This window comes from Cupressus sempervirens, chromosome 11, assembly GCF_028749045.1.
Source record: "Cupressus sempervirens isolate cs-2001-9-10 chromosome 11, ASM2874904v1, whole genome shotgun sequence".
In the NCBI taxonomy this organism is placed as follows: Eukaryota; Viridiplantae; Streptophyta; class Pinopsida; order Cupressales; family Cupressaceae; genus Cupressus; species Cupressus sempervirens.
The window spans coordinates 208604194-208632090 of NC_143128.1; the positions used below are offsets into that span (position 1 = coordinate 208604194).

Below are 27897 nucleotides of genomic sequence, written 5' to 3' on the forward strand. Positions count from 1 at the left end.
CCTTGCATAGTATGCAAAGGATACACAGGCATCAAGATTCATAGATGGATCGATCTAGAATAGTGATTTCACCCTTTTGAATAAGATCATAATATGCAAAGCATGCATTTAATTGGTGTTAGGGTTAGAGATGAGAAGGATGGTTTTGAGAGTTTATCATGACTCACCTATGGCAGAACATCCGAGTTTTTACAAAACCTACCAGCAGATTTGTGAGCTTTTTTCTTGGAAAGGGCCCAAAGATGAGGTGTTGCAATATGTTCAAGAGTATCCTACTTGCTAGGAGAATAGATACAAGCACTCTTATCCAGCCAGCTTACTTAAGCCACTTTTGATTCCTGATAGAAAGTTAGTGTTTATCCATGGAATTCATCACACGACTATCGAGAGCTTAGGGGAGAGATTGTACATATTTTTTTGTTGATCAACTTACAAACTTTTCCCACTTCCTCCTAATCAACACTACATATACTACAATATAGGTGGCAGATTTATTCTTTAGAGAGGTATTTAAGTTCCATGGTTTACCTCAGAGGATTGTACGTGACAAACATAGTAGGTTTATGAGTCACTTCTAGTAGTAGTTTTCTTGATTGTGTGGGACAGAGCTCACTCCAAGTACTAGCTAGCACCCCCAAATAGATGGTTAGATAGTGATAGTAAAAAAATGGGTGGAGGGATACCTCAGGAATTACATAGCAGGGTAATAGAAGGCTTGGGTTAAGTGGATATATCTATGTGAATATTTTTATAATTTCACTTATCACATGTCTATCCAGATGTTACTATTCATGGCATTATATGGATATGAGGCACACAATTTCATAGATTTGTTTCTATCAGATAGTAGAGTGCCCAGTGCTAGAGACTTATTATAGGAGAGCTAAGACATTGTAAAGGCTCTTAAGGGTAATATAACAAAGGCACAAAATCAACAGAAGCAATATGCTGATCAGGAGAGGACTAAGAAGACTGTTGAGGTAGGTGATATAGTATATTTGATGTTGCAACTTTAGTGCTAGTCCACTCTCAAGAAGAGTGGTGCCAAAAAACTTAAGCCACATTATTATGGGCCTTTTAGGGTGATCAAGAGAGTTGGAGAAGTTACTTACTAGTTGGATTTGTCAGTAGAGAGCAGAGTCCATAATATTTTTCATGTGTCACATCTCAAAAAGGCATCAAAATACCAGATTGTTCCTTCTATAGTGTTTCCACCCTTGAATAATGAGGGGAAATTGGTTTTAGTGCTACAGGCTATCATTGAGTTTAGGAAGAGGAATTTGAAGAGACATACTATCAGGGAGTACTTGGTGAAGTGGAAGGACCTGCCACTAGAGGATGCCACTTGGGAGAGTGAAAAAATTTTGCAGCATCCAGAGTTGATATTGCTTGGGGACAAGAAATGTCAAGAGGAGTAGACTATAATTTTTCCATCTTTTTAGCATCTCAGTGGAGTTCTTAGCCTTTACATTCTCTGAAGACTAAGTAGAGAAATAAGAAGAAATTGATTACATTAATTTTTTATAAATTCATTAAATAAACTAAAATAAAAAGCTAACTTTATATTTAATTATTTTAATTTTCTAGAAGCACAACTAATTATTGTATTGGAAAAGGGAAAGCTTCTAGAGAGTGCACTTTCTAGAAGTACAACTAATTATTGCCTTGGAAAGGGGGAAGCTTCTAGATAGTGTAATTAAATAATATTATATTTCCTTCTAAAAAGGTGTGGGAAAAGAATAAATAGAGGTGGAAGTTTCATTGTAAGGCATATAATTATTGTGAATTGCATTTGATGTCAACTTGAGAGAAGAAACTAAGGGTTTCTGATTTTAGGTAGCCATTAGAGAGTGTCAATTCTTCAGTGTTGCAACCATTTGAGGTGGTGAAATATCCACTAAATTTGGCATTTAGGAAAGCTTCATTCTAGAATTCTATTTGTACTTAAATTGGAGAATACTTTTATTATTGGCTGCTATAGTGATGCTGCTAGATTGACATTGCTACAGTGATTTGCAATAGGAAATTCATATTTTAGGAGCAATTTTAGGTTTTAATCTACTACATTTTGCGTTGTTTGAGAGTAGATATTTAGGGCATTGGTAGGGTTTGTAAAATCTATTGTAATCTAATTTATATCAAAATTTTATTAGAATTTGTTTCCCTAATGTCATATTGATGTAGATGCATATTTTCCTATTTGTAATCAATGTCATTAAATAAAAAACAATTGCGTCTTCATTGTTAAATGTTTAGTATGTTCTTTACAAACATATTTAATAAAGTTTGGCATTTAGAAAGAAAATCAAAATTTAGATATGCAATATATCTCTTGCTTACAAAGTGTTTGACAAAATGTCAAACAAGTGAATTAAAAAGGATTTTGTGTTTGATGAAATTATAACGTGTTGAAAATTATTACAGCTTCTATTCCCAATTATCCAGATTTCTTGAGTTATGAACAAGCAAAGCCCCAATCCTCAAATAAAGTGTCTAAGAGAGATTGTAAGACTGAAGCAAAAGAGGTCATAAAATGCATGTACTGTCGTATCTAGATCAGGCAACTCTGGAGAGCTGGACCAATTGATTTTAAGTCACTATGCAAATCCTGCCACTTGAGATATAAGTATCAGTTGATAAGATGCTTTTTGCAAATCCTACTCCATCAATTGATAAGATTTAGGTTGGAAAATGCGTGCATTGTGGCAGCCAAAAAACCCCACAGTTGGGATCTGAACCACTGGGTCCGAGTAAACTATGCAATGCCTGTGAGATGAGTTACAAGCATGGAAAACTTATACCAGAATACAGACCTGCTGCTAGTACTACATTTTCAGCCAGTAAGAACTCAAATTCCCACAAGAAGGTAGTGGAACTTAGGAGTCAAAAGTAATTAGCAGCCCAATATTCATAGGACATTTTTTATTTTAAAATATTACAGCCTTCCCAAATGGAAATATCACAAGAAGCTGGCAAGATTAGTTAGCGAGGAGCTTAGACGTTCAAAGCTCATCTCTGACTTTTAAGTAAGCATTTATGTGTTATTTGTTTTCGGTTTGAAGTGCAGGAGGTTGCTCGGTGAAATCAGTTTAGTACAACCAATATATAAGTTCCAAAATTTTAGCTTCTTGCAATTGGAACATGTCTTCTATCATAAGGGAAAAATATAAGAAAAGTGATTGTTGATTTATTGAACGTAATAATGTTTGCCTGTCTATTGCTTTCTTGGAGTTAAGGGTGGAATGTAAAGTGATTGCTTATTTATTGAATGTAGTAGTGTTTGTCTGTGTGTTGCTTTCTTGGAGTTGAAGGGTGGAATGTTGTAGAAAAATAATCAATTTTGTTGACTGTGGAGTTGTTACAATGGTTTAAAAATAAATACGTTTTGAAAATTTAAATAAGAATATATCTTTTGATGATTAAGATATGCATAGATATAATAGTTTTAAATAATTTATTTTTGATTAAAAGATGGGTCAAAATTGATTGAAATACAACTAGATACAAAAGGAGGATTTAACAAAGAGTTTTAGAGAAACTTATTCTGGTGAACAGATTCATTAAAAAAAAAAAAGATAAATCAGGGGGCAATCACCCCTTCTCAACAATATTTCAGTCATGTTTGTGAGTATAAATCATGGAACAATCACCCCCTCTCAACAATATTTCAGTCATGTATGTGAGTTGAAACCCATTGAGCCAAGTAATCATCACTGCCATTCCACTCTCTAGGGATGCATGTAGTAATATCAGAGTCAGCAAGTTTGCATAAGTGGAGAATCAAATTAATAACTAAAGGTAAGTGACAACTAACATCCTTTAGCTCCTACTTAGGAAGTTCATAGCTACCTAAGAATCAATGTCACAAATAATCATGCCACACAATATTTCTCCATAACAAACAAGATAACCAGAGCCTCCATATAATTAATTAGTATGAAAACCCTTGTTCATAGAGAAAGGAAACTAGACTTTGCTAGGACTACTATGAACGTCTCCCCCAATACCAAAAGAGTTTGGATTCCCTCAAGAAGAACTATTTGTTGTGACTTTGAGATACTCGTAGAGGAGTACAATGCCACTGGTGAGTAATAGGTGGAAAAGTCTATCTAGGATTGCTCCAATACTAAATAAGATCTTGAGTGAGCTGAAAAAAGGTTAAACTTTGACTTGAAACAAAAACTAACAATCTATTTGTTGTGAAGGTCAAAAAGTGATGTTGCTAAGACTCTACTTAAGTGAATTTATGTTTTGGATGTTTCTTTTTTGTAATCTCTAAATGGGATGATTATATTTATTCCTATTAAAAATGATAGTTTTCATCATTTATCTCTGGGAAAATGACCAATGTTCCTAAGTAAAATTAAGGAGATCTCTTGCAATAAGTCTCAATGTGTAAGATCTCAATGTGGTTGGGCTTCTTGGTGGACTTTAGTTCAAGTTATCAAAAGAAGCCCAAATTTTTGATGGGGAAGAGCATTGACCTACTTGATAGATGTTTATTCCTTGTTCAAAGGGCTTCCCAATGCCCTTTAGTTATGAGTAATGAGCGCTTACCCAGATGGTGGGCTTATATTTTTTGTTTTCCCTATGGTTTACTTGATGGTGGGGTTATTTCTTATTGAGATAGAGTTCAAGCTAGTTATTTTGGAGATGGAGGATATCCATATTGAAGGGGAGGATAGTTTGGATAGATATCCTTTTGCTACTAAGGTTGAAAGGGAGTTTACAGTTGGGTGGAAGATCTTTGGGAATGTTGACCTGAACTAGTGGTCTTGTTGGTTTTGGACCTTTGGTTATGATGGTACAAGAGGGACAAACTCTCCAATGCCTATTTTGGTTCTGGGCCTTTTGAGGATGTGTGTGTCTTGTTTATTTTCTTCTAGTGATTGGGTGCTTGCTATTACTTTTAAAGGTTTCACGTACATCCTTTGTTATTGGTTTTGGTTAAAGTATGCAACTTGTATGGAGGCTTGTCGCATGATGATCTTTAACAATGGGGACTATGATTTTGATGGTTGTGATCTTTTTTTTAATGAGAGAGATAGACCTAAGATATTATTTTTAGTTAATGTTTGGCACTAGACATTGTTAAAGTGTTGTTTAACTCTCTCTAGTGCTCTCCTTTTTGGGCTTATTCTCTGTTTATACCATGGACCAACACACTTTTGTTGTTTTTTAATAAAAAGCAAGCAAACAAACTCATTTATAAAAATGAATTTTGACATGTAGACAAAGGTAGTCCATGTCTTGTCACCATAGATAAAATTTGAATTTTAACAAAATAAATAAGAGTAATCCATTCCTTATAAGAATTGACATGTTATGGTAATTATAATGTTATTACTCTTGAAGATGTAAGATTAATAGAAATAACTCTTACATATTTGAAAAATAGAGTTGTGATCATGCCAAATATGAGTAAGAATTTAATTTTGACCTTACAAACTGAACTAATCAATATATGTTAGACATTGACATTTGTGATAGTTATAATGTTATTGTTCTTAAAGATATAATGTTGTATATTATTTATATTTTAAAGATTGTTGAGAGTTAATATCTTTTATCCATTGACATATTATGATAGTTAAAATGTTATTGTTCTAAAAAAATATAATATTGTATGATATTTATATTGTTGTCTTCAAAATTCAACCACTTCTATTTTAAATGTAAATAAAAATTAAATATTCTATTTATGATCTCAATTATTAAATAAATATATTTTTAATTTCAATAGAATATTATTAAGTGTTTAAAGAATATTTCTAGATTCAATCTTAAAATACTCTATTCACGGTTACTTTCAATAAAACATTATAGGATGTTAATAGAAATAGAGTCTTCTAGTGAACAATTGAGTGATCTGATTTAAGCTGGAACTCAGGAAACAGCATACTCATTAAGGAACTTATTATAATTATTATAAGTATAAATGCAGCAATACTCAACACATATCTAATTATAACCACCAATGCAGGAACAAGATAAAAGCTGAAATCATTTTAAGGACTATTAATAAGATTGTTGTCTGGCTTGTTAGTCATGTTAATAACCTAACGTCAAGACCAAAATAAGAGGCCAACCAATAAGTTATTCTTGACTTGTGGGAAATGGTTCCAAGAATTGTCAATAGGATGATTTAGTTGGAAATAAAAACACAAGGAATTATTCAATTTTAAGGGGAAATATATGGATCATATGCTCTTAGTACCCTCAAAAACTGGCCTCGCCTTCTTAAGCTGTGCAGTGTTCAACCATTACTAATCATCCAAAATCAAGTTACAAGTAGAAGAACTTTGGCCAAAAACTGTACCGAGTTGTCGGAATTCGCTTTCAGAATTACTTCAAAACCCATACATTGAAATAATTGAAGTATGGCGGAATTCTATGGCGTAATTCTTTTCCAGGATTCATTTCAGACAACCAAAAAAACAGCAATAATTATTTCTATTTCTTTTTCTAACAAAATAATCAATTTATGATTGAGTTGGGGTTGTGGGGCGCAATACATAAGCGACGTTTGAAGGACCTGATATCAAGCTACCTGTAGAAATCGTTATCTCTGAATAAATTTAATATCGTGTGGCTCATTGAGCCACGTATCAAATATTAAACTGATAAGAAGAGATACTACACTTGATCTTAGTCAAAAGGTCGAGAAAGGTACGATATTATTTGTTGCTTCCTTCTTAATTTATAGTTCCTTTTGCCTTTTTCAAGTATCTTATGGTGACTTTAAATTCATTTTTTCAGTACATAAGGGTGATTACACTAACAATCTCATGGAGGCTCAGGCTACTTTATATGTTGTGCAACAATGTTGCTTGTGAGGTTGGAGCAAGATTATCTGTGAGTCTGATTCCTAAGTGGTGGTGAACTTGCTTTCCTCACAGGAGCTTGAAGATGTTAGTTGGCAGCTGGCCACTATTGTTAATCAGATTATTCTCTTCAGTACCTCTTTTTAGTACATCAGGTTTACTTATATTCCTCATGAATGGAACAGAGCTGCTGATTGTTTAGCCAAATGGGCTTCTAGTCATGCTCCGGGCTGGAATATTATGGATAGGGGACAACTTCCCTTTGACATGGTGCAAGAATTTGATGAACTTGTTGCTCAGGATTGAGCTCCTTGATTGAGCTCTCCTTGTTGTATTTCTTTCTGTCTTAATAAATGTTTACCCTTCTTTTTCCAAAAAGTATCCCTCTGCTCCATGTGGGATAAATATCTGTTAAAAGAAGTGACTGGTTTTAATCCATTGGAATTATTTAGTTTGCCCCAAGGAAAGGGAAACAATATATATATTCACATCAAAGGGTGATCTTAATACTCTTGTACATAAATATTAGAAATAATAATGATGTGTGATTCTTTAATAATATCAAAAAGTTAAAATTGGATAATGTTACAAGTAATTAAATTTTATAACTTTGATTAATATTATGATTAACTTTATATAGCAGAGAAAAAAATTTAAAATTCAAAAAATCAAAATATTCATGTAATTGTAATAATCGTAAAATAGTTCAATACACTCAATAGTCTTTGATCTTGTACATTTACTTTAAATCTCATTCATCAGATTACATAATTAATTTCATATCAAATGCTAATGCTCAATAATAATAATAAAATATTTGATTAATTATACTTATAACAAAATTAATTAAACCAACCACTAAAACTCCCATGGCTAGACTTATTAGTTAAGTGAATTAATCAAATGGTCTTATTTTTTAACTCATCACTAAAGTACAAAGGAATCCATTAATCTAATTAGAGCTCATGACATGGATCAAATAAGGCTCAATCGCTATAACTAATGGTGAATTAATCCTATTCCTCAAATGTCTAAGAATTAGTATAAAAGAACCTCCAGTCCAATCATAAATTATCTAGAATTTATATAACACAACTAGGCCAAAATTGTTCGAGGTCATCTTGAAGTGTTTTTGAGTGTTTTAGGAGTATTTGAGAGCTACATAATAGCATTTTAGCATAAAATCAAGCATATTTAGATATTTTGTTCATGTCCATTTAGTGTCAGTTTTGCATTTTCTAGCTTAATTTCATGTTTTTTTAATTAAGAAAAGAAGTAATTAATGGTATTGACCTGAAGTACGATCATTCTCTTGACACCAATAACAGAACATTACTAGGGCCTAGTAATGAAAGATGCAGATAATTTAGATCTCCCTATGTCAAAGACAAAGGTCCACAAGTGATTGAGCTACCAATCATGGTCAATTTTGTCAATGCATAACTTAGGACAAGCCCCCACAATAGCTACCAAAAATTACAACAGAGGATTATAATGTGTTGTTTAAAACTACTAGCAATTACTTGATCATAGGGAAAAGAAAACATGAAATAGGAAATCACCATAACAACAAGGGAACAACTCATGCCATCCATGTCTATTAGAACTCTAAGAAAAAGAAGAACAAGGTCCAAACAAGACTTTACCTCCAACATTAGCAAACATCATACATATCTTCCAACCATGGGTTTAGGCAAGGCTCAACCTCTAGCTTTAGAAAAGTTAGTCAAAAGTCTTGTAGCCCACTATAAAGTCCCATATCACCATAATAAGAATGAGAGGAGTAGGAAGGAGGAGACCAATCCCTAAAGGTAAGAACTCCTCCCCCTTCTTCAACTAACAAGACTACTAAAGGTAGCACAAGTACACAAAATTTCAATAGGAGTTTAATCTGCTACCCAATATCCAAATATGATCTCCACCTCAATAGGAGATTGCTCCACCTCTATAGGAACTATGTACTACTTCTAACACAATTAATTAAACCAAAGACTAATACTCCCATGGCTAGACTTATTAGTTAAGTGAATAAATCAAATGGTCTTATTTTTAAACTCATCACTACAATACAAAGGCACTAATTCAACTGATTAGATCCCATTATGTGGATCAAAAAAGGATCATCGTCCATGACTATTGATTAATTAATCCTAGCCATCAAATTTCAAAAAATTCCTATAAAAGAACCTTGAATTTGACCATAAATCATCGAGAAAACATTCACTTATTGATATTTAGATTTACAGAACTCAAAGTAGATTTCTCCATTGTTAACCTATTCTATGATGAAGTGGTAGCTTGTATCAATGTGTTATCTCCTTTTATGAAATGCACGATTCTCAGAAAATGTAATTGTTGATTTTGTTGGTGTTTTGAAATGTCATGGTTTCAAATTACCCTAATGAGAACTTAATAATTCTAGGGGCAACTACTTCCCATCTGCAACATATCCTTTCAAACATGGGGCCAACTATAAGGCTAGACCCTTCTTCTACTTCAAGCTCTGCAAAACCTAGGCAGGTGGACCTATTAGATTCTTCATATGGTACTAGTGTTCCAAAAAGCATACAACTAAATCTAAAACAAAGCAGATTAAGATCCTTATATCTTCTATACTTATGCAAAGATCTTAGACATGAAATAGCTAATAAAATGACAAAAGAAATTGATAAGCTAAGTGAAGGAAACACTTTTCAGTTCCTTCGACATGAAAAGGAAAATATATTTGATTAATGATGTTGATTTTCTAATAAACCAAGACATGAACAACATAACACTTTGATCCTATAGCTAACTAGTGCCTTATTTATTGGGTGATCCCACAAAACTCTAACATATGTCCCTGAAAGTCATTGATATATCTTGTACATCTAGAATTCCTGATCTATCAATTCACCTTGTGAATTAGACAACTACATCCTTCTGAATCTTATACTCAACCTATCCCTTTGTGAGATTTGCAATCCTATGATGATAAACCAAGAACTTACATGACTCCTTGAGTCACAAGAAAAATAAATCAACATATACAACCTAGAACAGATTGCAAGTGAGTTTCATACTCTTTGTTTACAAAACACAAAATATCACAAACAACATTAATGAGAGAAAATATATCAAAATGAAGATTAACTTGCTATTGTAGTTTTATTGATTTATTTGAAACAAATATAATAAGAAGGATGAATTTGAAACATAGAAATGCCTAACAGATTATAAATATCTATATTATTATTACTTCTTGTTCATTAAAAGAGAAATCCTATAGAGAACTGGTATCACAACCATGAGAGACTTTCTCTAGAACTAGAACCAACTGGTCTCACTATGAAAACTGCCAACCCTTATAATGGATGAGAAAGAGAAAGATATAGGAAATGAATGAAATCTCAGATCTGATCTAGAAGTGACATGTGTCCACTTGAATCTTCATTTCTTATTGTTCCAATGCATCTCTCATATTTCTACAACCAAAATATGATATGATTCTCATCATTGTTGTGTAAAAAACTTGAAAATATCTCTTCCTTAATGATGAAAACCCTTGTTTTGCCACAATATCTGAAATGCATTTGAAATTCTGATAATATCTTCATCAAACTAAATTGGAGGTGAAAGTATCCATCTCTAACTACATTCCCGCTACCTCTGGTGTTCGTCTAACTCACCATTTCATCAGAAATCAAATCTGAACTACCCTAACTACATGAAACTAAAAGATGGGTATCTGAGATGAAACCTTGCATGAATTGAACCAAATGGCTTCCTATGCAAAAAAAAACTCCAAAAATTGAAATTTCATTCTCTTCCATTTCTGACAATATATAATAGTCCTATATCTACATATTGGAGTTGCCTAGAATCTCAATTTGAAAATCAAGCCCCTAGTAAGAGTCTTAGGTCTATATCTCATTCTAACACAAAAATTTAAAATTGCACTAAGGTCAAAACTACATATTAAAACCTTTTGATTTAAAAACCCCACACATTCAAATCAAAGAATAATACAAAATTATTATTTTTTGAATTTTGATTTTCCCTCCATTTTCAATTTGGATCAAACTAGGTTTGACTTTTTTGTGACGTGTCACATTCTGATTCATTCATCTCCTACTCAATCATTCTAACACCTCTGCATAGAACCGCTAACATGTGGCATCCTCTGATTGGGTCGACATATCACATGATAACTTAGCACATTGCCACATCATCATGATAAAGAAACGTCACAAAATGTGGCACCTCCATCTACATCACCACTCTATCACCCACCACCACATCACCAAATCTCTGTCACTGTCCCCACCATATGATAGATTGTTGCTATGTCACTATCCTCATTAGCAATCACCATGTTAGTAGTGACATATTGATATTGCTTCATGTGTCATTCCTACCACATTATCAACTCATTTTTTATGCCACATCTAGAGTGCCCTACCCTGTGTCACTATTAGATTTTCTATCTATTTGCAACTTGTTACTTTTTGGTTGGTCATCTAGATGTCCATGTATTGGTTTGCCACATCATCATTCCTTAGTTCTCAAAAGGTGTGAGCATTTTAGACAAGTAGTATTCGTGCACTACAGTATTTAAAGAACAAAAGAGGCCGCTCCACAAGGAATGTGTGATTAACATTTTACCTTCCTTTGACTGTTAACACTATTTGCTCTATGTAAGCTTTGTGGATGTAGCTAGGGAGGTAGTACTAGCAACTTTGGAGAAGGCAATGGTAGAGAACACCTGGTGGAGACTCACATGATTATCCCCTAACATCGTCTCATTCAAGTTCCATCTTCTATGTGAATCATGTCTATCAAGCTCGGATGAGCTACCCACATGGAAAAATATCTTCCTCCTTTTCTCATGCAAACTTCCAACTTGCGACATGTGACCTTCAATTTCCTTTGTCTTTTCTTCAATGCCTATCTATATAACACTAAGGGTTAATCCATCTGAAAGCCAATGTGGTTAGTTGTGGTTGTCAGACATGACTTTTGTCAAAGTGTGGATGGACTGGATCAACTATGAAGGATTCACATTTTACTAAGGATGAAGATTGGCTTTCCTTCTGATCATAGGCACTACCTTAATTGGTAGATCAACTCGTGCTTTATAGTAGTCTTATCTCTACAAACAAAATTTGGTGGTGCCCATTGAAAAGTAGGGAAAATTTCATTCTTTAGCAACCAATTTATGCTAATTAGCATTTGAGCAAGAAACATTAGGTGAACCCACAATAATGGGTTCCACTTTAGTGGGACGAACAAAAATGGAAAAAATTTGCAAAACATGAAATTGGGTTTATCATATGTTCACTAAATATGTTCCCTGCGAACATATATTAAAACAATGTTTGTAGCGAACATACTAATATATAATTTCGTATGTTTGCTGGGAACATACAAAATGTCAATTTTTGACATTTAAAAATGCCATTTTAACCATTTCTTATCATTTTTTACGGCATTAACTATTCACTCAAGTGTTGGAGTGAACATGTGCTCTTTGTCAACATCATCTTGTCATTTTCCTTCATATTCTCATCTTAGGTATTTCTATATATTATTATTTTAAATTTTTAAATGTTTTTAAAGCATATCTTTCTTCTTCTTTTTTTATGTTTCTAATGTTTTCAGAGCATATTTTAATGTTAATTTAATATTTTTATTGTTTATTTATATTAAACTTAATTATATTAATTTAGAAAACATTAGAAAAATATTATATAAAAAACATTAGAAAACATTAGGAAAAATATTATTAAAAACACTAATTTAAAAGAAAATTATAAAACATTAGAAAATATATAATAATATAAATTTTAGAAAATGAATTTAGAAAAACATTGGAAAATATACTAGAAAAAAATTAGAAAAACATTAGAAAAAACATTAGAAAAATATTAGAAAATTTATAATAATATAAAATTTAGAAAAACATTATAAAAAAAAATAGAAAAACATTAAAAAAAACAATAGAAAAATAATAATAATATAATCTATTAGAAATCAAATTTAGAAAAACATTAGAAAAAACATTAGAAAATATATTTAAAAATAATAATTTAGAATTTTGTATTAGAAAACTACGAGCAAATAAATTAGGATTTAAACATTAGAAAAATATTAGAAAAAACATTAGAAAAATATTAAAAAATATTAAAAAACAATAGTGTAGAAAATAAAATATAGAATTTTTTTTTCAATATTAATATAAATTTATTCATGTTAATGTACATGTTATTGATTTTTTAATACATCTTAATCTTTTATGTTTACGTATATGTTTTATTCATGTTTCTATATATGTTATTCATCTTAATGACTTATTCATGTTTATGTGTATGTTATTCATCTTTGTGCACCTCAATCTAAACTATGTAATTAACTATATTTAATGGCATACATCTTAAGGGGAGATCCTAAATTATACATAAGAATGTAGATTAAAATATACATATTTTATTTCATAGATATATGTATACATGTTAATGTTAAGTGTAGACATGTATGTTTTTCTTCTATTAGATATAGAGAGATCAAAAAGAAGTTACACAATTCTCCGAGTATCACAATAGAGGCATAGCCTCAAATCGGAACCACAGTAGCAAAAGAAAAGCTAGAAAACATCAAATACAACTAAAACTGAATAGCACAAGGCTAGTACAAGATATCATAGTACACATCTACCCAAGTGGTCCAACCAAGTGGGCCTTCCATCCAAACAATACTCTTTCGTTCCTAAAATTGGGACAGCATAAAGATTTCCTCCTTCCTAGTGTTATGATTCCTTTTAATAGCTTGGTTTAGCTTCCAACACGTGTGCTCAAACATCCACAGATTATCCATAGTCCTTTGCCACTGATGGCCATGCTTAAGTTCATGAACAAAGGAAGTAGCTTGCCCATCTTTAAGAAATCTTCTTACTTTGTCCTTTTCAATTATCATGGTGGTTTGCACCTGCAAGAAGATTTTAAAATGTGTGAGTTTTCAAACAGACTCAGAAAGAATCCTTGGGCTTACCTTGGTACTTTTCCTCATTCCTGCATTTCCAAATCTGCCAAAGAATGTTAGATGACAATATATTCCAAAAAAAATTAGCATCCTTGCTAATCCCATTAGTGTGACTAGTAACAATTTTAATGATGCTCACACTAATGGGATAGTAAATACCAAATAAATTCCAAATTTCTTTAGCAAAAAAGAAATCAAATAAGATATGTCTACCTGTTTCAGGTAACTTGCAAATATTACAAATATTAGAATGCTGATTATCTCTTCTAATAGGAAGTCTATCAATTAACAACATCCATTTAAAACATCGAATTTTTGGCTCATTAGGACCTTTCCAAATAGAATTCAGCAACTTATTCCAAACTTTAATATCAAAGGAACAATACCAAAGTTTATTGACATAGGAAAGAATATCCTCATTATAAGAAATAATCTTATAAATATTCTTAGCTTTAAGCTTATCTAAAACAATTCCATCTGGCCACTTACATTTAATGTATCTATAAGAGTCCACATGACAAAGAGAAGGAATATCCTTAGTAGGTTGAGAAATTAAATTATAAGTTTTCTTCTGAGACTGAGGTAAATTAAATTTAATCTTGAGATCTTCCCAAGGAATAAGAAAATCATGTTCAAAGATATCAGCAAATTGAGTAATACCAGCTTTAGCCGAGGACTTGGCAGAACACCCCTGGTAGAGGGCTAGGGGTTTGTTATTTAGGCTTAGATTCCACCAGATGGATCTCTCTCCATGAAGGTGACTATCATTATAAAAATCCTTATTGGTGATAAATTACTGAACATGCTCCCAAGCTCGCCAGATGGATTTGAAAATGGGTGACCCTTGGACCATAACTGGGAACTTACCAATAATAAGGTCACATAAAGGGAGATTTTTCCAAGATCTAGCCTGCTTGGGAAAACCTCTCTCAATGTTGTGTCTAACAAGAACTTTCCAAGGACTATCACCCTCCATAGATTGAAAAATCCATTCGGCAGAAAGAGCTATACCTTGTAACCTAAGATCAATTAATCCTAGCCCTCCCAAGGTCTTATCAACATGACACCAATTCCATTTAACCGCATGAAATTTTTTTTACCTTTGCCATCAGACTAGAGAAACATCCTAATAAGTTTTTGAATTTCAAAAATTTGATAATTACTGAACATCCAAGCAGAGGAGTAATAAATACTATACAAAGACAAAAGCTTTTGACAAACTTGAATTCTCCCAGCTAGAGATAAAGATCTATGGTGTCATTTGTTAAGTTTGTTCACAATCTTAGCCTTACTCCAGGCCCACATGTCCTTAAGAGAAGGATCAATAGAGTAGGGTATACTTAGATACTTGACAACTTTATTAGGGCCTCCCCATTGATACATGTATTGAGAGAACCAATCAGGAGGGTGATCATCCCATCCTAGGCACATAGTCTTGGAATAAGAGATGTGTGTACCAAATATACTACAAAATAGATCCAACTTGGTTTGAAGATGCTTAAGATTGTTGTCACTAAGTTCAAAAAATAGAGTGGTATCATCAGCAAAATGACTATTAATAAGCTCATCATTATTAGGAAGGTATAATCCTCTAACTTCTGGGGAAAGGGTGTTATCTCTAAGAATATAATATAAAGCTTCAGCAACAATGACAAACAAAGCAAGAGCCAAGGGACATCCCTATCTGATGGAATGACCAAGAGGAAAAGGGTCAGAGAGAGAGCCATTGATCTCAATTTGAGAACAAGCATCTTGCAGCAAAGTTTGAATAGCATTACAGAATTAGGGAGGAAAACCAAAGGACTGTAACATCATAATAATAAATTTCCACTCAATTTTATCATAAGCTTTCTCAAAGTCCAGGAGGAGAAGGGAAAAATTTTGGTGAGAAAACTTGGCCCAATCCATGGCTTCCCAGGTGGTAATCAAATTCTCAAAGATGTATCTACCTTTAATAAAACCAGTTTGAGTATTGCTAACAAATTTAGGGAGAATGTGAGTCAATCTAGTAGCTAAAGCTTTCGCTAAAATTTTATAAGAAACATTAAGAAGAGTTATGGGTCTCCAATTCTTGATAAGAGATTTATCCCCATCTTTGGGTAGGAGTTTAATAATGCCCCTATTGATTTTGGGACTAAGGGAACTAGCACATAAGGCCTCATTATACAAATCATACAAATCCTTACTGATCCAATTAATGTTAGCCTTATAAAACTCAATATGAAGCCCATCGAGTCTGGGAGCCTTGTCATCCTTAAGGGCTCTAATAGAATTTTTGATCTCATCAATAGATATAGGTTTAGAGAGAGTAGTAACATCATTAGCATCTAGCTTAAAAGGAATAAGAGGTCTGCATTTGACTCTAAGATCATCTACCTTCATAGAATCCTCAGATGAGAAAAGTTTACTATACTACTTAGCAAAGGCCATTGAGATGCTTTCAGGATCATAAACTTCTTGATTGTCAATAACAAGTTTATTAATAGATTCTTTGATTTGCTTATGTTTTAGAAGATTAAAGAAAAACTTAAACCCATGATCCCCTTGCTGGAGCCAATTAACCCTGGATCTAATTCTACCACCTTGAATTTTGGTTTGTTGATGTTTACTCAGGGCATCCTTGACCGCAAAAAGCTGATTTAACAGAGCAGGATTGGAGGGATCAACCTACACATTATTCTCAGCTATTTGAAGATCAGAGTGAAGATGTTTTTTAGTAAATCTGTAATCTTTAGCACATTTCTGACCTATGGTTTGAAGAAAACTTTTCCAAGCCAGAAGATTAGTTTTCCATTTTTTGACCATACAAACCTCCTTAAGATTACAAAAATTAATATTTCTGATGATATGAATGGCACACAGCATGTCATCATCTTGAAGAAGCTTAGAGTTTAACAAAAATTTGGAAGAGGTAGGCTTATGTTGAACAGGAGCAGAATTAATATTAATCCGAGCAAAGATAGGATGGTGATCAGATAGGGTTGTAGTAGTGACCAAAATGACATTACCATTATTAACAGGGAGAAAAGAAAAGTAATCCTTATTGGCATAAAAGGGATCTAACCTCGAATATATCCTAGAATGCCCTTGTTGAAAATTGCACCATGTGTGCCATATTCTAGAATGAGCATCCTTGTTGTTAGCAAGAGGATCAAAAAGATTCTTAGAATTAATAAATTTAGACCAATCGGCATTCTCAAAGTCTTTCCATCTGAAAGGGATGCCCCCTATTTTATCAACTTGGGATTCAATCATGTTAAAATCTCCTCCAAAGAACCACAGAACATCAAGGAGATTGGATAACTAGTTCCAAAGGGCAATTCTATCTTTAACTTCATTAGGGGCATATATAGAGAAAAAACCAATAGGGAAATTGTTAATATTTATGATAAACCAAATAGCCCTTTGACAGGGAGAGACATCATTGTCAGATATAAGATTTCCCCAAATGAGATTGACAAGGACAGCAATTCCACCTTTACCCCTACTGTGATTTGTACAAAACTTAATAGCATCCTTCTAGATAAAGTTAAGATTAGAATCAAGAATGAAACCAGTAGCGTTAACCTCTTGCATCATAAACAAATCAATAGAGTCAAACGAATTTAATAAGTGCTTAACAAAAAATTTCCTATCCAGAGACTCGAGCCCCCTAACATTCCAGGACAAACAATTCATTGGGATAAATTAAAAAAGGTAAGACACGCATCTTCAACAGACTTACTAGGACTGCTAGGATTATCCCCAAATTTTTTATTCCCAATTTTATTTTTAGAACCGGGTGGCCTACCACGTCTTTTAGATGAATTGAAATCTAAGACACAAGAATCCATGTCCATATTAGATTCGTTCTGAATCGAACCTGAAGTAGGAATAATTTCAAAAATATGATCATCATCTATTTCTTTAAACACTTTGGATGGCAATTATGGAGGATTTGAGGCTGGTAACACAATTTCATTAACGAGGGAAGGCATTTCAACTGAATCAAGACATTGGGGGTGAGGAACTAATGCTTGAGAAATGACGGTTTTATCACTAATGCTTTTGGGTTTAGGAATAGAGCAGGAATTTCTTTTTCTTTTCTTCCTGTTTCTTACAACCGTAAAGCCATCATCAAGCTTAGGTTCCAAAGCCCTCTCTTGAAGATGAACAAGCAGGGAGACACTTTGGATACTATGAGAAGAATTTGGAACCTTCTTAGCAGGAGGATCAACTAACGAATGATCAACAGAGGGGATAGGAGGAGGGGTTGAGGTACTAGAAGGCTTAGAAGAATTTTTATTAATAATAGGACAATCTCTTCTGTGATGATCCTCTTTCCTACAAAGGAAACAAGCATTTAAACCACCCAAAACTTCGATAGGGCACACAAAGTTATCATTTAACACACTAATAGAGATCTCCAATGGAATTTCTTTACCAGGACGGAGTGAAATTAGAACCCTAGCATCCATGTGAGGAACAAGTCTAACAGTATCATCCATCCAAACAATTTTGCCTAGGGTTTCCAGTAATTGAGGCAAAAAATGCCAAAGAAATGGTGGAATGTTCTTAACCAAAATCCATCTAGAGGCAGATAGAGCTAAAACTTCTTCATGAATGGCTTCAGGAGTCCAAGCTAATGCTCGGAAGGAGGTCGAACCGACCACCCAATATTGTTTTTTCAGAACTTCTTTTTGAGATTCCTGATTAGCAAAAAAAATAACAAATAGACCTCTTTGAATTTGTCTAAAAGAAGATATATGATACCCTAATTTAATGTTCCAGTAATTATGAGACCAATCATCTAAGAACTTGCGCGATGGGCATTTATCAATTTCAACTGCAGCAAATAAAATAGCACAATCCTTCAGTCTATTCTTTTCTTTAACAATCTCAGCAACCATTTCTGAATTAGGAGACAAAGAAAATGAAACCAATGAAATCAGAGGGCTCTTACCATTGTTAGCGACCTCATTGTGAATAGAACCATTAACAAAAAACTTGGCATTGGCATCAATGTTTGCGGTCAAATGGGTAACTGCCTTAGAGAATGATTTGGCTTTGATGGTAGAGTTCGAAACCACAAGGTCACCATTATTGTTGAATGCAGAGGAAGGATGTACAAGAGGCACCAAGTTTCCCACCGGAGGATTTGAAGGGATCTGCAATGTAACTGAACCAAAATTAGAAATACCACCTACAGCCATCGAACACACAGGGACATCCACTTGTCCGCTACTGTTGATCTCAAATCCCCCTGACATTGCCACCATGCTAGCCGGGAGAGCCCAGAGAAAATTTGGAGCCAAAAAAGGACAGATCTGAATCAGCAAAAAAATTTGCAAGTTCGCAAGTTCACCTAATGCCTTATATCAGACATGTATGTTTTCAATATTCATGTTTATGTATATGTCAAATTCATCTTAATGTCTTAATCTTAGAAGTGTAATTAAATGACATGTCTTAAGGGTCCAAATCCTAAATTATACATGTAAGAATGTAGATTAAAATATATTTTTTATTTTGAACATAGATGTATGTATATTTGTTCATGGTTAAAAGTAGGTCCATGTACATGTTTTCAATAAATTCACATTTTTATATGTACATATGTTAACTATTGATCTTAATTTGTCTTATAACTAATTGTAATTAACTATATTTAATGACATGTCTTAAGGGTAGATCCTAAATTATACACAAGAATGTAGATTAATGTATATTTTATTTCATAAATGTACATGTAAATATGTTCATGTTAAATATAGACACATGTATGTTTTCAATATTCATGTTTATGTATATGTTATTATTTTTAATGCCTTAATCTAAGTATATAATTAACTATATATAATTCAATGACATGTCTTAAGGGGAGATCCTAAACTATACATATATAAGAATGTAGATTAATTTGCATAGGTAAGAATATAACATACATACATACATACATACATACATACATACATACATACATACATACATACATACATACATAAGAACATATAACTTAGAACATGTATGACCTAAAGAATACAAGACATTTAATTAATAAAAGTTAATTATAAGAATATAACTTGATTATATACAAACATAAAGAATGTACATTATATTTAATCTAACATGTAAAGATTATATGTAACTTAAATTTTAACTCTTAAACCTTAATGCTAAACAATAGTTCTAAATACTAAACCTGGTCATAATTCTAACTGCAAAACCCTAATCATAAATTATAATCCCTAATCTTAGATGTTCAACCATAACTCCTAAATCACAATTTGAACTATAGACCTAAATGATAAACCCCAACATTATTTATTGTAAATCATAATTTACTTAATCTTAACTTTAATTATAAATATTAAAACTGCATGTTAAAACCATAATCCAAAATCTAACCCCTAATACAAATCCTAACCCTCTAACCATACTTCAAACAACATGATGTAAAACCATACCCTAACCCTCTAACCATACTTCAAACAACATGATGTAAAACCATACCCTAACCCTCTATCCATACTTCTAACAATGATGTAAACTGATAACCTAGAATCCTAATTATAATCATAAATCATAAATGTTAAACCAGGACCCTAAATACTAAACCCTAATCTTTGTACACTAAGATCCTAAAATGTTAAATTTAAATGCTAAACTCTAATTCTAAAAGCTGTAAACTAATTTTAAGTTCTAAACCATAATTCTAACCCTAATCGTAAATGGTAAACCCTTATACTAGATGATAAGCCCCAACCCTTATCCTAAATTATAAGCCCTAATCATAATCCTATCCATAAATTTTAACCCTAATACAAACCATAACCCTAAAAATAATACTAATAGCAATGTCAACCCATATCCTAACCCTATAAATAATACTAATAGAAATTTAAACCCATACCCTAACCCTAATCATAACTATAACCCTAAATCCTAAATGCTAAAGCCTAATACTAACCCTAATTGATAGACTATAATTTGTACTCTAACCTCCAACCATGATCCTAACCCTAATCATGGTCTCTATCCTAAATCATAGCCCTAACCATAATCCTAACTCTAACCCTAAACTTTAACTAAAATAATTATCCAAACCCTAACCCTAACCTAACCAAACCCTAACCCTAACCATTATCCAAACCCTAACCCTAACCTTGATCTTAAAATTTAATTTCTAAACCCTTATTATAATCATTGATAATTTATCCTAAATCATAATCTTGAACCAAATCATAAACTTTATATGCTAAACCCTTATCCTAAATTCTTAACCATGGACCTTAATATTAACCCCTAAATAATGCTAAATTATACTCGTATTTAAACCCTAACAATGTCATAAGGTCCTAAATCTTACCCTAAAATTGAGCCTAATTATAACCCTTACACTAAAACCCTATTTCAAAACCTAATTGAGGCGTAACTTACATAAAATTAAAACAATTTGACCTTAATCCTAAATTATAATATTACATTTGAGATACATTCGTTACCCTAATTTAACTCTCATAATACCCCCCAAAGTATAATAAAATCCTAACAATAAATTAACTCTACGCATAACCAAACTCTCAACTTTAAAGTTCTCTTCAACCCTAACTATAAATCAAAGACTTTCCCTCTAATTTGCACCTTATCCTACTTGATAACCTTAACTCTAACCTTAATTTTGCTTAAATCATAACATTAATTAAACTAATATATCCCTATTTTAACCCTAACTATAATATAATCTAAACTATAACCATAAACTTTAACCCAACCCTAACATTCATGATAACCATACCCTAATTTGATTCCTAACAAAAGCTCAATTTGAATCATAAGGACCAAAATCATAAAAGCCCAAAGGTTGTTTGAACCTTATTAGAAACATTAATAACAAATTATTTAGCCATCATATTAGACCTTGAACAACATATCTTTTGATAAAAGATCAATTGAGATTCTTGTAAATGATTTAAAAACTAGTTTGGATAAAAGCTTGAGAATAAGGGATTAAAAAAGGTGTCAAAAGTTGACTTTTTTTTCCTCGAGATAACCTAAACTTGAACATCTATATGAAAATTTGGAGATACATGGTTAAAAAATTAGTATGATAAAAAATTGAGTTCACATGTGCATTTTTTATTTCATAAATCTAAATTATAATTTACAACATCTTTAGTCAAATGATACATGTTAAATTTTAGGGTAAGAAAATTATCTTTAAGTTAAATGAAATATAGAAAATCTAAGTTTACTTATGTTATTTACTTATTATATTTACTTATTATTAATTCAAAATGTTTTAAATTAGCTAGATTTTTTGTATTTTCCTTATAGAAATAACGTACAATGTCATAATACATAATAATGTATTTTAAGTGTATAGTAGACTTAGCTAATTTTTAATTAATAATAAGTATATATATATAGTTAATTTAACACATTTTCATGTTTGAAAGTTTATTTTGAATAAATTATTGTTAAATGAAATATAGAAAATCTTTTCAAAACATGTCATAATATCAAGATAAACTTAGAAGACATTCTCGTGAGAAATGGATTCATGTGAATCACTACTCTTGAAACATGGGTCAATGAGATTGACTCATAAACCATATGATTAATTCCTTATAAAAACAACACAATGGACCATAATATATTAATGTATTTTAATCTTGAAAACTTGAATCAAGGTCTCATATAACTTTCAATGTTTTGAATTGCACTTCTTAGTAAATTATAAAAACATATTACTTAAACATCTAATAAGATGAACCCTTTATATTTCTTATACAACTAGTAATCAATAGTTACAAATAGAAAAACTATTATATATATTTTAGAATTTAACTACTCCAAATATTTCATCTAAGGGATAATATAAGATCTAATTTATCTTGAGATCATGTTAGATTATTTTATATATATTTTAATTGATGGTTTATGGACCAATGTGTTCAAATTTATAATTAATTACACATTTAAAGACTAAATTTAGAAGGATTCACATGTGACCAACCTTTGTGGCACCACACGTGATGTCTCAACATAATGAATTTACTCAAATTATCACATGTATGTATGTATGTATGTATGTATGGATGGATATGAATGTATGTCTCTAACTCTAAAGTTCTCATGTATGTATGTATATGCATTCAATCATATATATTTAAACTTTATCAGATCATATATGTACATGTTACAGATTATCTAGGCATGTGTGATGTACATTCAATTATATGTATAATTTTTAATTAAAAATAATTATTTTTTTGTATAGTAGATGGTTTAGCTCTTGATACATTTCTACAAATATGGCTTCACATGATAAGCTTGCTATAGCTCATGGTGTGAGACCTGATGTAGTTCTTGCTATGGCTCTTGCTACGACATAGGTTGATGCAGTTCTTATTGTAGCACTTGATGCAATTCTTGTTCTAGCTCCTTGTGCATCTTGTCATATTACTCATGGTGGGGCTCATGTTGTAGCTTGTGGTGGGGCTCATGGTGTATCTCGAGGTAGGGCTCATCATGCGGCTCATGTTTCAGCTCTTGGTGCAACTCTAGGTGGTGTAGGTCCTACTATGGCACCTGGTGTGGCTCCTATTCTAGGATAGGCTACACCTATAGCTATTGCTAGAGGTCCTACTACACCACCTACATACATTGATATCAATGCCTTATTTTCATTTTTAGAGCAGGAAGTTTCTAGACTACAACAATTCATATTGTCCTCTGATGATGGTATTTATAGAGACATATGTGCTATGATATGTAGGAGTTTATAGGATCTGATAACTAGATTTAGAGCTCACCATTCATTTACTCCTGACATATTAACTTCCATATCTAGGGAGCTTAGGGCTGAGATTTCAGGAGATGCATCTATTGATGACATCAAGAGGGTGGCCCCCAAAGATGTCATCTAAAGAGAGCTCTTTCCAAGATATGAGGGAGCATAGGGTAGGGTGAGAGGCTACCAAGTCACACAATGTAGAGATCCTATTATTTCTAGCATGATCTATCCTTATTTTTTAGCTGCACATGGTCGTTATCCTAATAACAACCAGATAACTCTTTATTTTGCATAGTAGTTGTATGCTGACTTCTGCATGGGGCTCAACGTCAACTACTTGGATATTTCTGATTATTCTAGATAGGGGCATGGTTAGATAGTAGATCATGACTAGTATCATAGTGCACATCGTCTGCCACCTCTAGATGTCAGATAGTTTGTTGGATAGAGACTGCCTTCCAGGACTCTAGCACATGTGCCTATTGTAGATAGAGTTGTCATTGCTTCCCAAAGGGGAGCAATTGACACTATTGGACACATTACATCTATGGCTGCTAGTATAACATCTGATTCTATTGGTCATTATATTCATAGTCAACATCCTTGTCCACTTGGTCAACCATCTTCAAAGGCATCTAGTAGCACTTTAGGCACCTCCTCTAATGATGCATATAGAGTTGTTGGGCTACCACTACCAAGTGATGTTCGTGGTCTTTCACGACATTAGACATAAGATTTTGTACTATATTTTTTGGAGGATATGTTGCACATTATTAGTTATATTTTTTATACATAGGGGATTCCAGTTCACTCAATGATGGATGTTGTTAGACAACATTAGAGCCCTAAAATAGTCCCATAGACACAGGCCACCACACTAGTGATAGATGATACACCTATGCGTAGCTCACAACATTTGGTACCAGGCTCACAATACTCTATAGATGACTTACTTGAACATTTGGTACCAGGCTCACAATACTCTACAGATGACTTAGGCATACAAGTTCAAGATGTCCAGATCACAACTAAGGGCCTTGATGATTTTGGTGAGCAGTTGCAAGGCCTATTTGAGATTGATACTAATTCGAGCCTAGATATTTCATTGTACATGGACTTTTTGTTCGGATGACCTAGTAACATTGATTCTACACCATTACCAGCCAGTTACACAGTCCACTTCACTTAGATTTACTAGCAGTTGGACATGGTGCTGAGGGTAGTTCAGTAGGTGTTGGAATTTTAGGCTCAGGTGTATCAGTAGATGATACGATGGAGTCTATTGATCATCCTCCACCTCTAGAGACTTAGGTACATATATGATTTACTTTTAATTTTAAAAATATATGAAATTAAAAAATATGATTTTATTAAAAAATTTAGTTTAGATATACATATATAAGATTTAATCTTTAACTATAATAAATCATGCAGGCACAGGTCGCTGAGCACATGGTTACATGTAGAGTTGGTTCAGGGCATCATGTATGCAAGAGAGATGATTCTATTGAGGCACTCGGTAGTGCTTAGGTACTTGAGTTTTAAATAGTTTGTTTAAAGTTATTGAAATCTTTCAAACTAGATATATATCTATATATATGTAAGTTTTTATTTAATTTGAATGTACATGTACATGTGTATATATATGTTTAGATAGAACTCTAATGTATGCATATGTATATATATTTGTAGGGTTCAGTTTATGTGCCTCAATGAGAGGATGTATAGGAGACTTGATCAGAGGGTCATTCTATTTGTATGCATCTTGAGGGGTCCCTCTAGTAGTAGATCTTTATATATTTTTTGATGCATTTATATATTGGAGATAGTTTACATACACATATGTATATTTTAGTACCTTGATGACATACATGTATACATATGTTTCACTATTTATTTGATTATTGAGTACTTCAGTAGTTAGATGGTCACATGTATATATGAATTTTTATATTTTGCTACATATATGTGTATTCATTTGAGATTTATAGTTTGCATATGTATGCATTTCAATTGTAGAGATATATTATATCTATAGATGTTTATTCTTTAGATGTGTATATGTGTATTAGCTATAAAACATGATCTCGAGATGTGTACATGTATATATACATGTGTGTTATTTTTTTTTATAGTACTTATAGTATAACATTCTTCATCAATAAGATTATAGCTTTAAAACATTAGATTTTATTGTCATCATTATAAAATAATCAAATTAGCGTCTCTAAATACAAATACTTCAATAGTTAAATATTCAAAAAAGTTCCAAATTGATCTATGAACCTAATTAAATTTTTTGAAAAGGAATAATAATTTAAATAGGGTGATTGAATTGAATTAATATAGGTGCTTAAAACTACTAAATTGACCCAAATGATTTAGATTGTAAATTTAAATCATTATATTTAATTGTAATCATTATATGAAATAAACAATTAGAAGGACTAAAGATTTATAAATTTGGTAAATCAATTAGTACTTGATTAAAGATGCAAATTTGTTATATCAATTAGTAGGAAGTTAGAAAGATACATATTTCTTAAATTATCAATTACTAACCCGCTAAAGATAAATATTAGTTTTATGTGGTTAAAAATATGCTAATTAGGTAAGCCAATACATTATTTTAGAAAACTTTTACAAAATAGAAAATTGATAAGCATATTAATTTAAACTAATTTAAACTTTAAGAGTATGATCGTAGATGTAATAAAGTTCTAAAATTAAAATATATAGTTTTTTAATAAACTAACATTTGATAACTATGAACTTATAATCTTACAATTTTAAAAACACATTTAATTCAATTATGAAATTCAATAGTTTGAAAAAAAGTTGATAAATGAATTTAAATTATTAAATTCATCCATGGTACAATTAATTTATTAATAAATTATATAGTTTTTAGTAAACTAATGATAATTAAGAACTTATGATCATACAATTAAAAATGCATTTAATTCAAGATGAAATTCAATAGTTTGAAAAGAAATTGATATTTAAGAATTGTAACATATTAAATTTTTATATATACATATCTATAGATAATGGTTGTGTAAGTTCGAACTAACTTAGCCTATTTTTATCAAGTTGTTAAATTATTAAATTCATCCATGGTACAATTAATTTAACATTAAATTATATGATTTTTTAATAAACTAATTATAATTAAGAATTTATGATCGTACATAAAAACACATTTAATTCAAGATGAAATTCAATAGTTTGAAAAGAAGTTGATATTTAAGAATTGTAACATATTAAATTATTTTCAATACATATCTATAGATAATGATTCTGTAAGTTTGAACTAACTTAGCCTATTTATATCAAGTTGTTAAATTATTAAATTCATCCATGGTACAATTAATATTATTAATTTATATAGTTTTTTAATAAACTAATGATAACTAAGACTATGGTCGTACAATTAAAAACACATTTAATTCAATAGTTTGAAAAGAAGTTGATATTCAAATTATTATAGAATAAATCTCAAATGTTAGTTCAACCATGATGTACACTTATAACATTTAATATCTTCTCATGATCTTCACTATCTAGTCTCCACTTGCAACATGTATACTTAACTTTGACTAGATGTAGACAAAGCCTAGTAGAAATGATTGGGTGGCTATATTGTAAAACCTTATTGTTAGGTTGATAATCAAAAAAGTGTATTCCATGTTGGACTATTTTGTCTTGCTTCAAATATGTTCCCTCTATCACAATAGAACCTGCACCACAAATTTAAGTATTTTAAAATTTGATAAATATAAAGTTACCTATATTTATTTATTTATTCATATAAAGTTACCTATGCGAAACAACATTCTATCACTTTCTTCAGGGTCATATAACTTTTTTGTCTCTACAGTACATCACAATAAATGATAATTGACACCTTCATAATTTCCAAGCTTAGCAATCAGTACAAAGATATCTCCTGCATAACAAGTATACATGTGTATGTGTACAATACATTTATAACACATTTCAAATTGATAATTAAATAACCCTTGTTAAAATTAATTTTTATGATACTTACCCACTTTTACCAATCCAGAGATATGATCATAATCATCAAAAATCAATGGAATATCATCAAAATTTTCATCATCTTTATGAAATTTATCAGTAACATCAAGTGGTATTGAAATCCATGCACCCGTGTATCCACAAGCTTGATTGATGCATGCTTCATAATCTACATCAATGAAACTATCATAAAAACATGAATATTCTCTTATCTTCAATGTCCAATTGCAATTATCT

At 31.7% G+C, this 27897-nt stretch overlaps 1 non-coding gene across 1 annotated transcript; it reads right to left on the bottom strand.

Annotated features, from left to right (window-relative positions):
* Nucleotides 1–6475: 6475 nt before the first annotated feature.
* On the bottom strand, nucleotides 6476–6673 carry LOC149528902 (U2 spliceosomal RNA). The gene has a single exon (XR_016359402.1). It is a non-coding gene; the product is annotated as a U2 spliceosomal RNA (small nuclear RNA).
* Between the last annotated feature and the right edge of the window lie 21224 nt (nucleotides 6674–27897).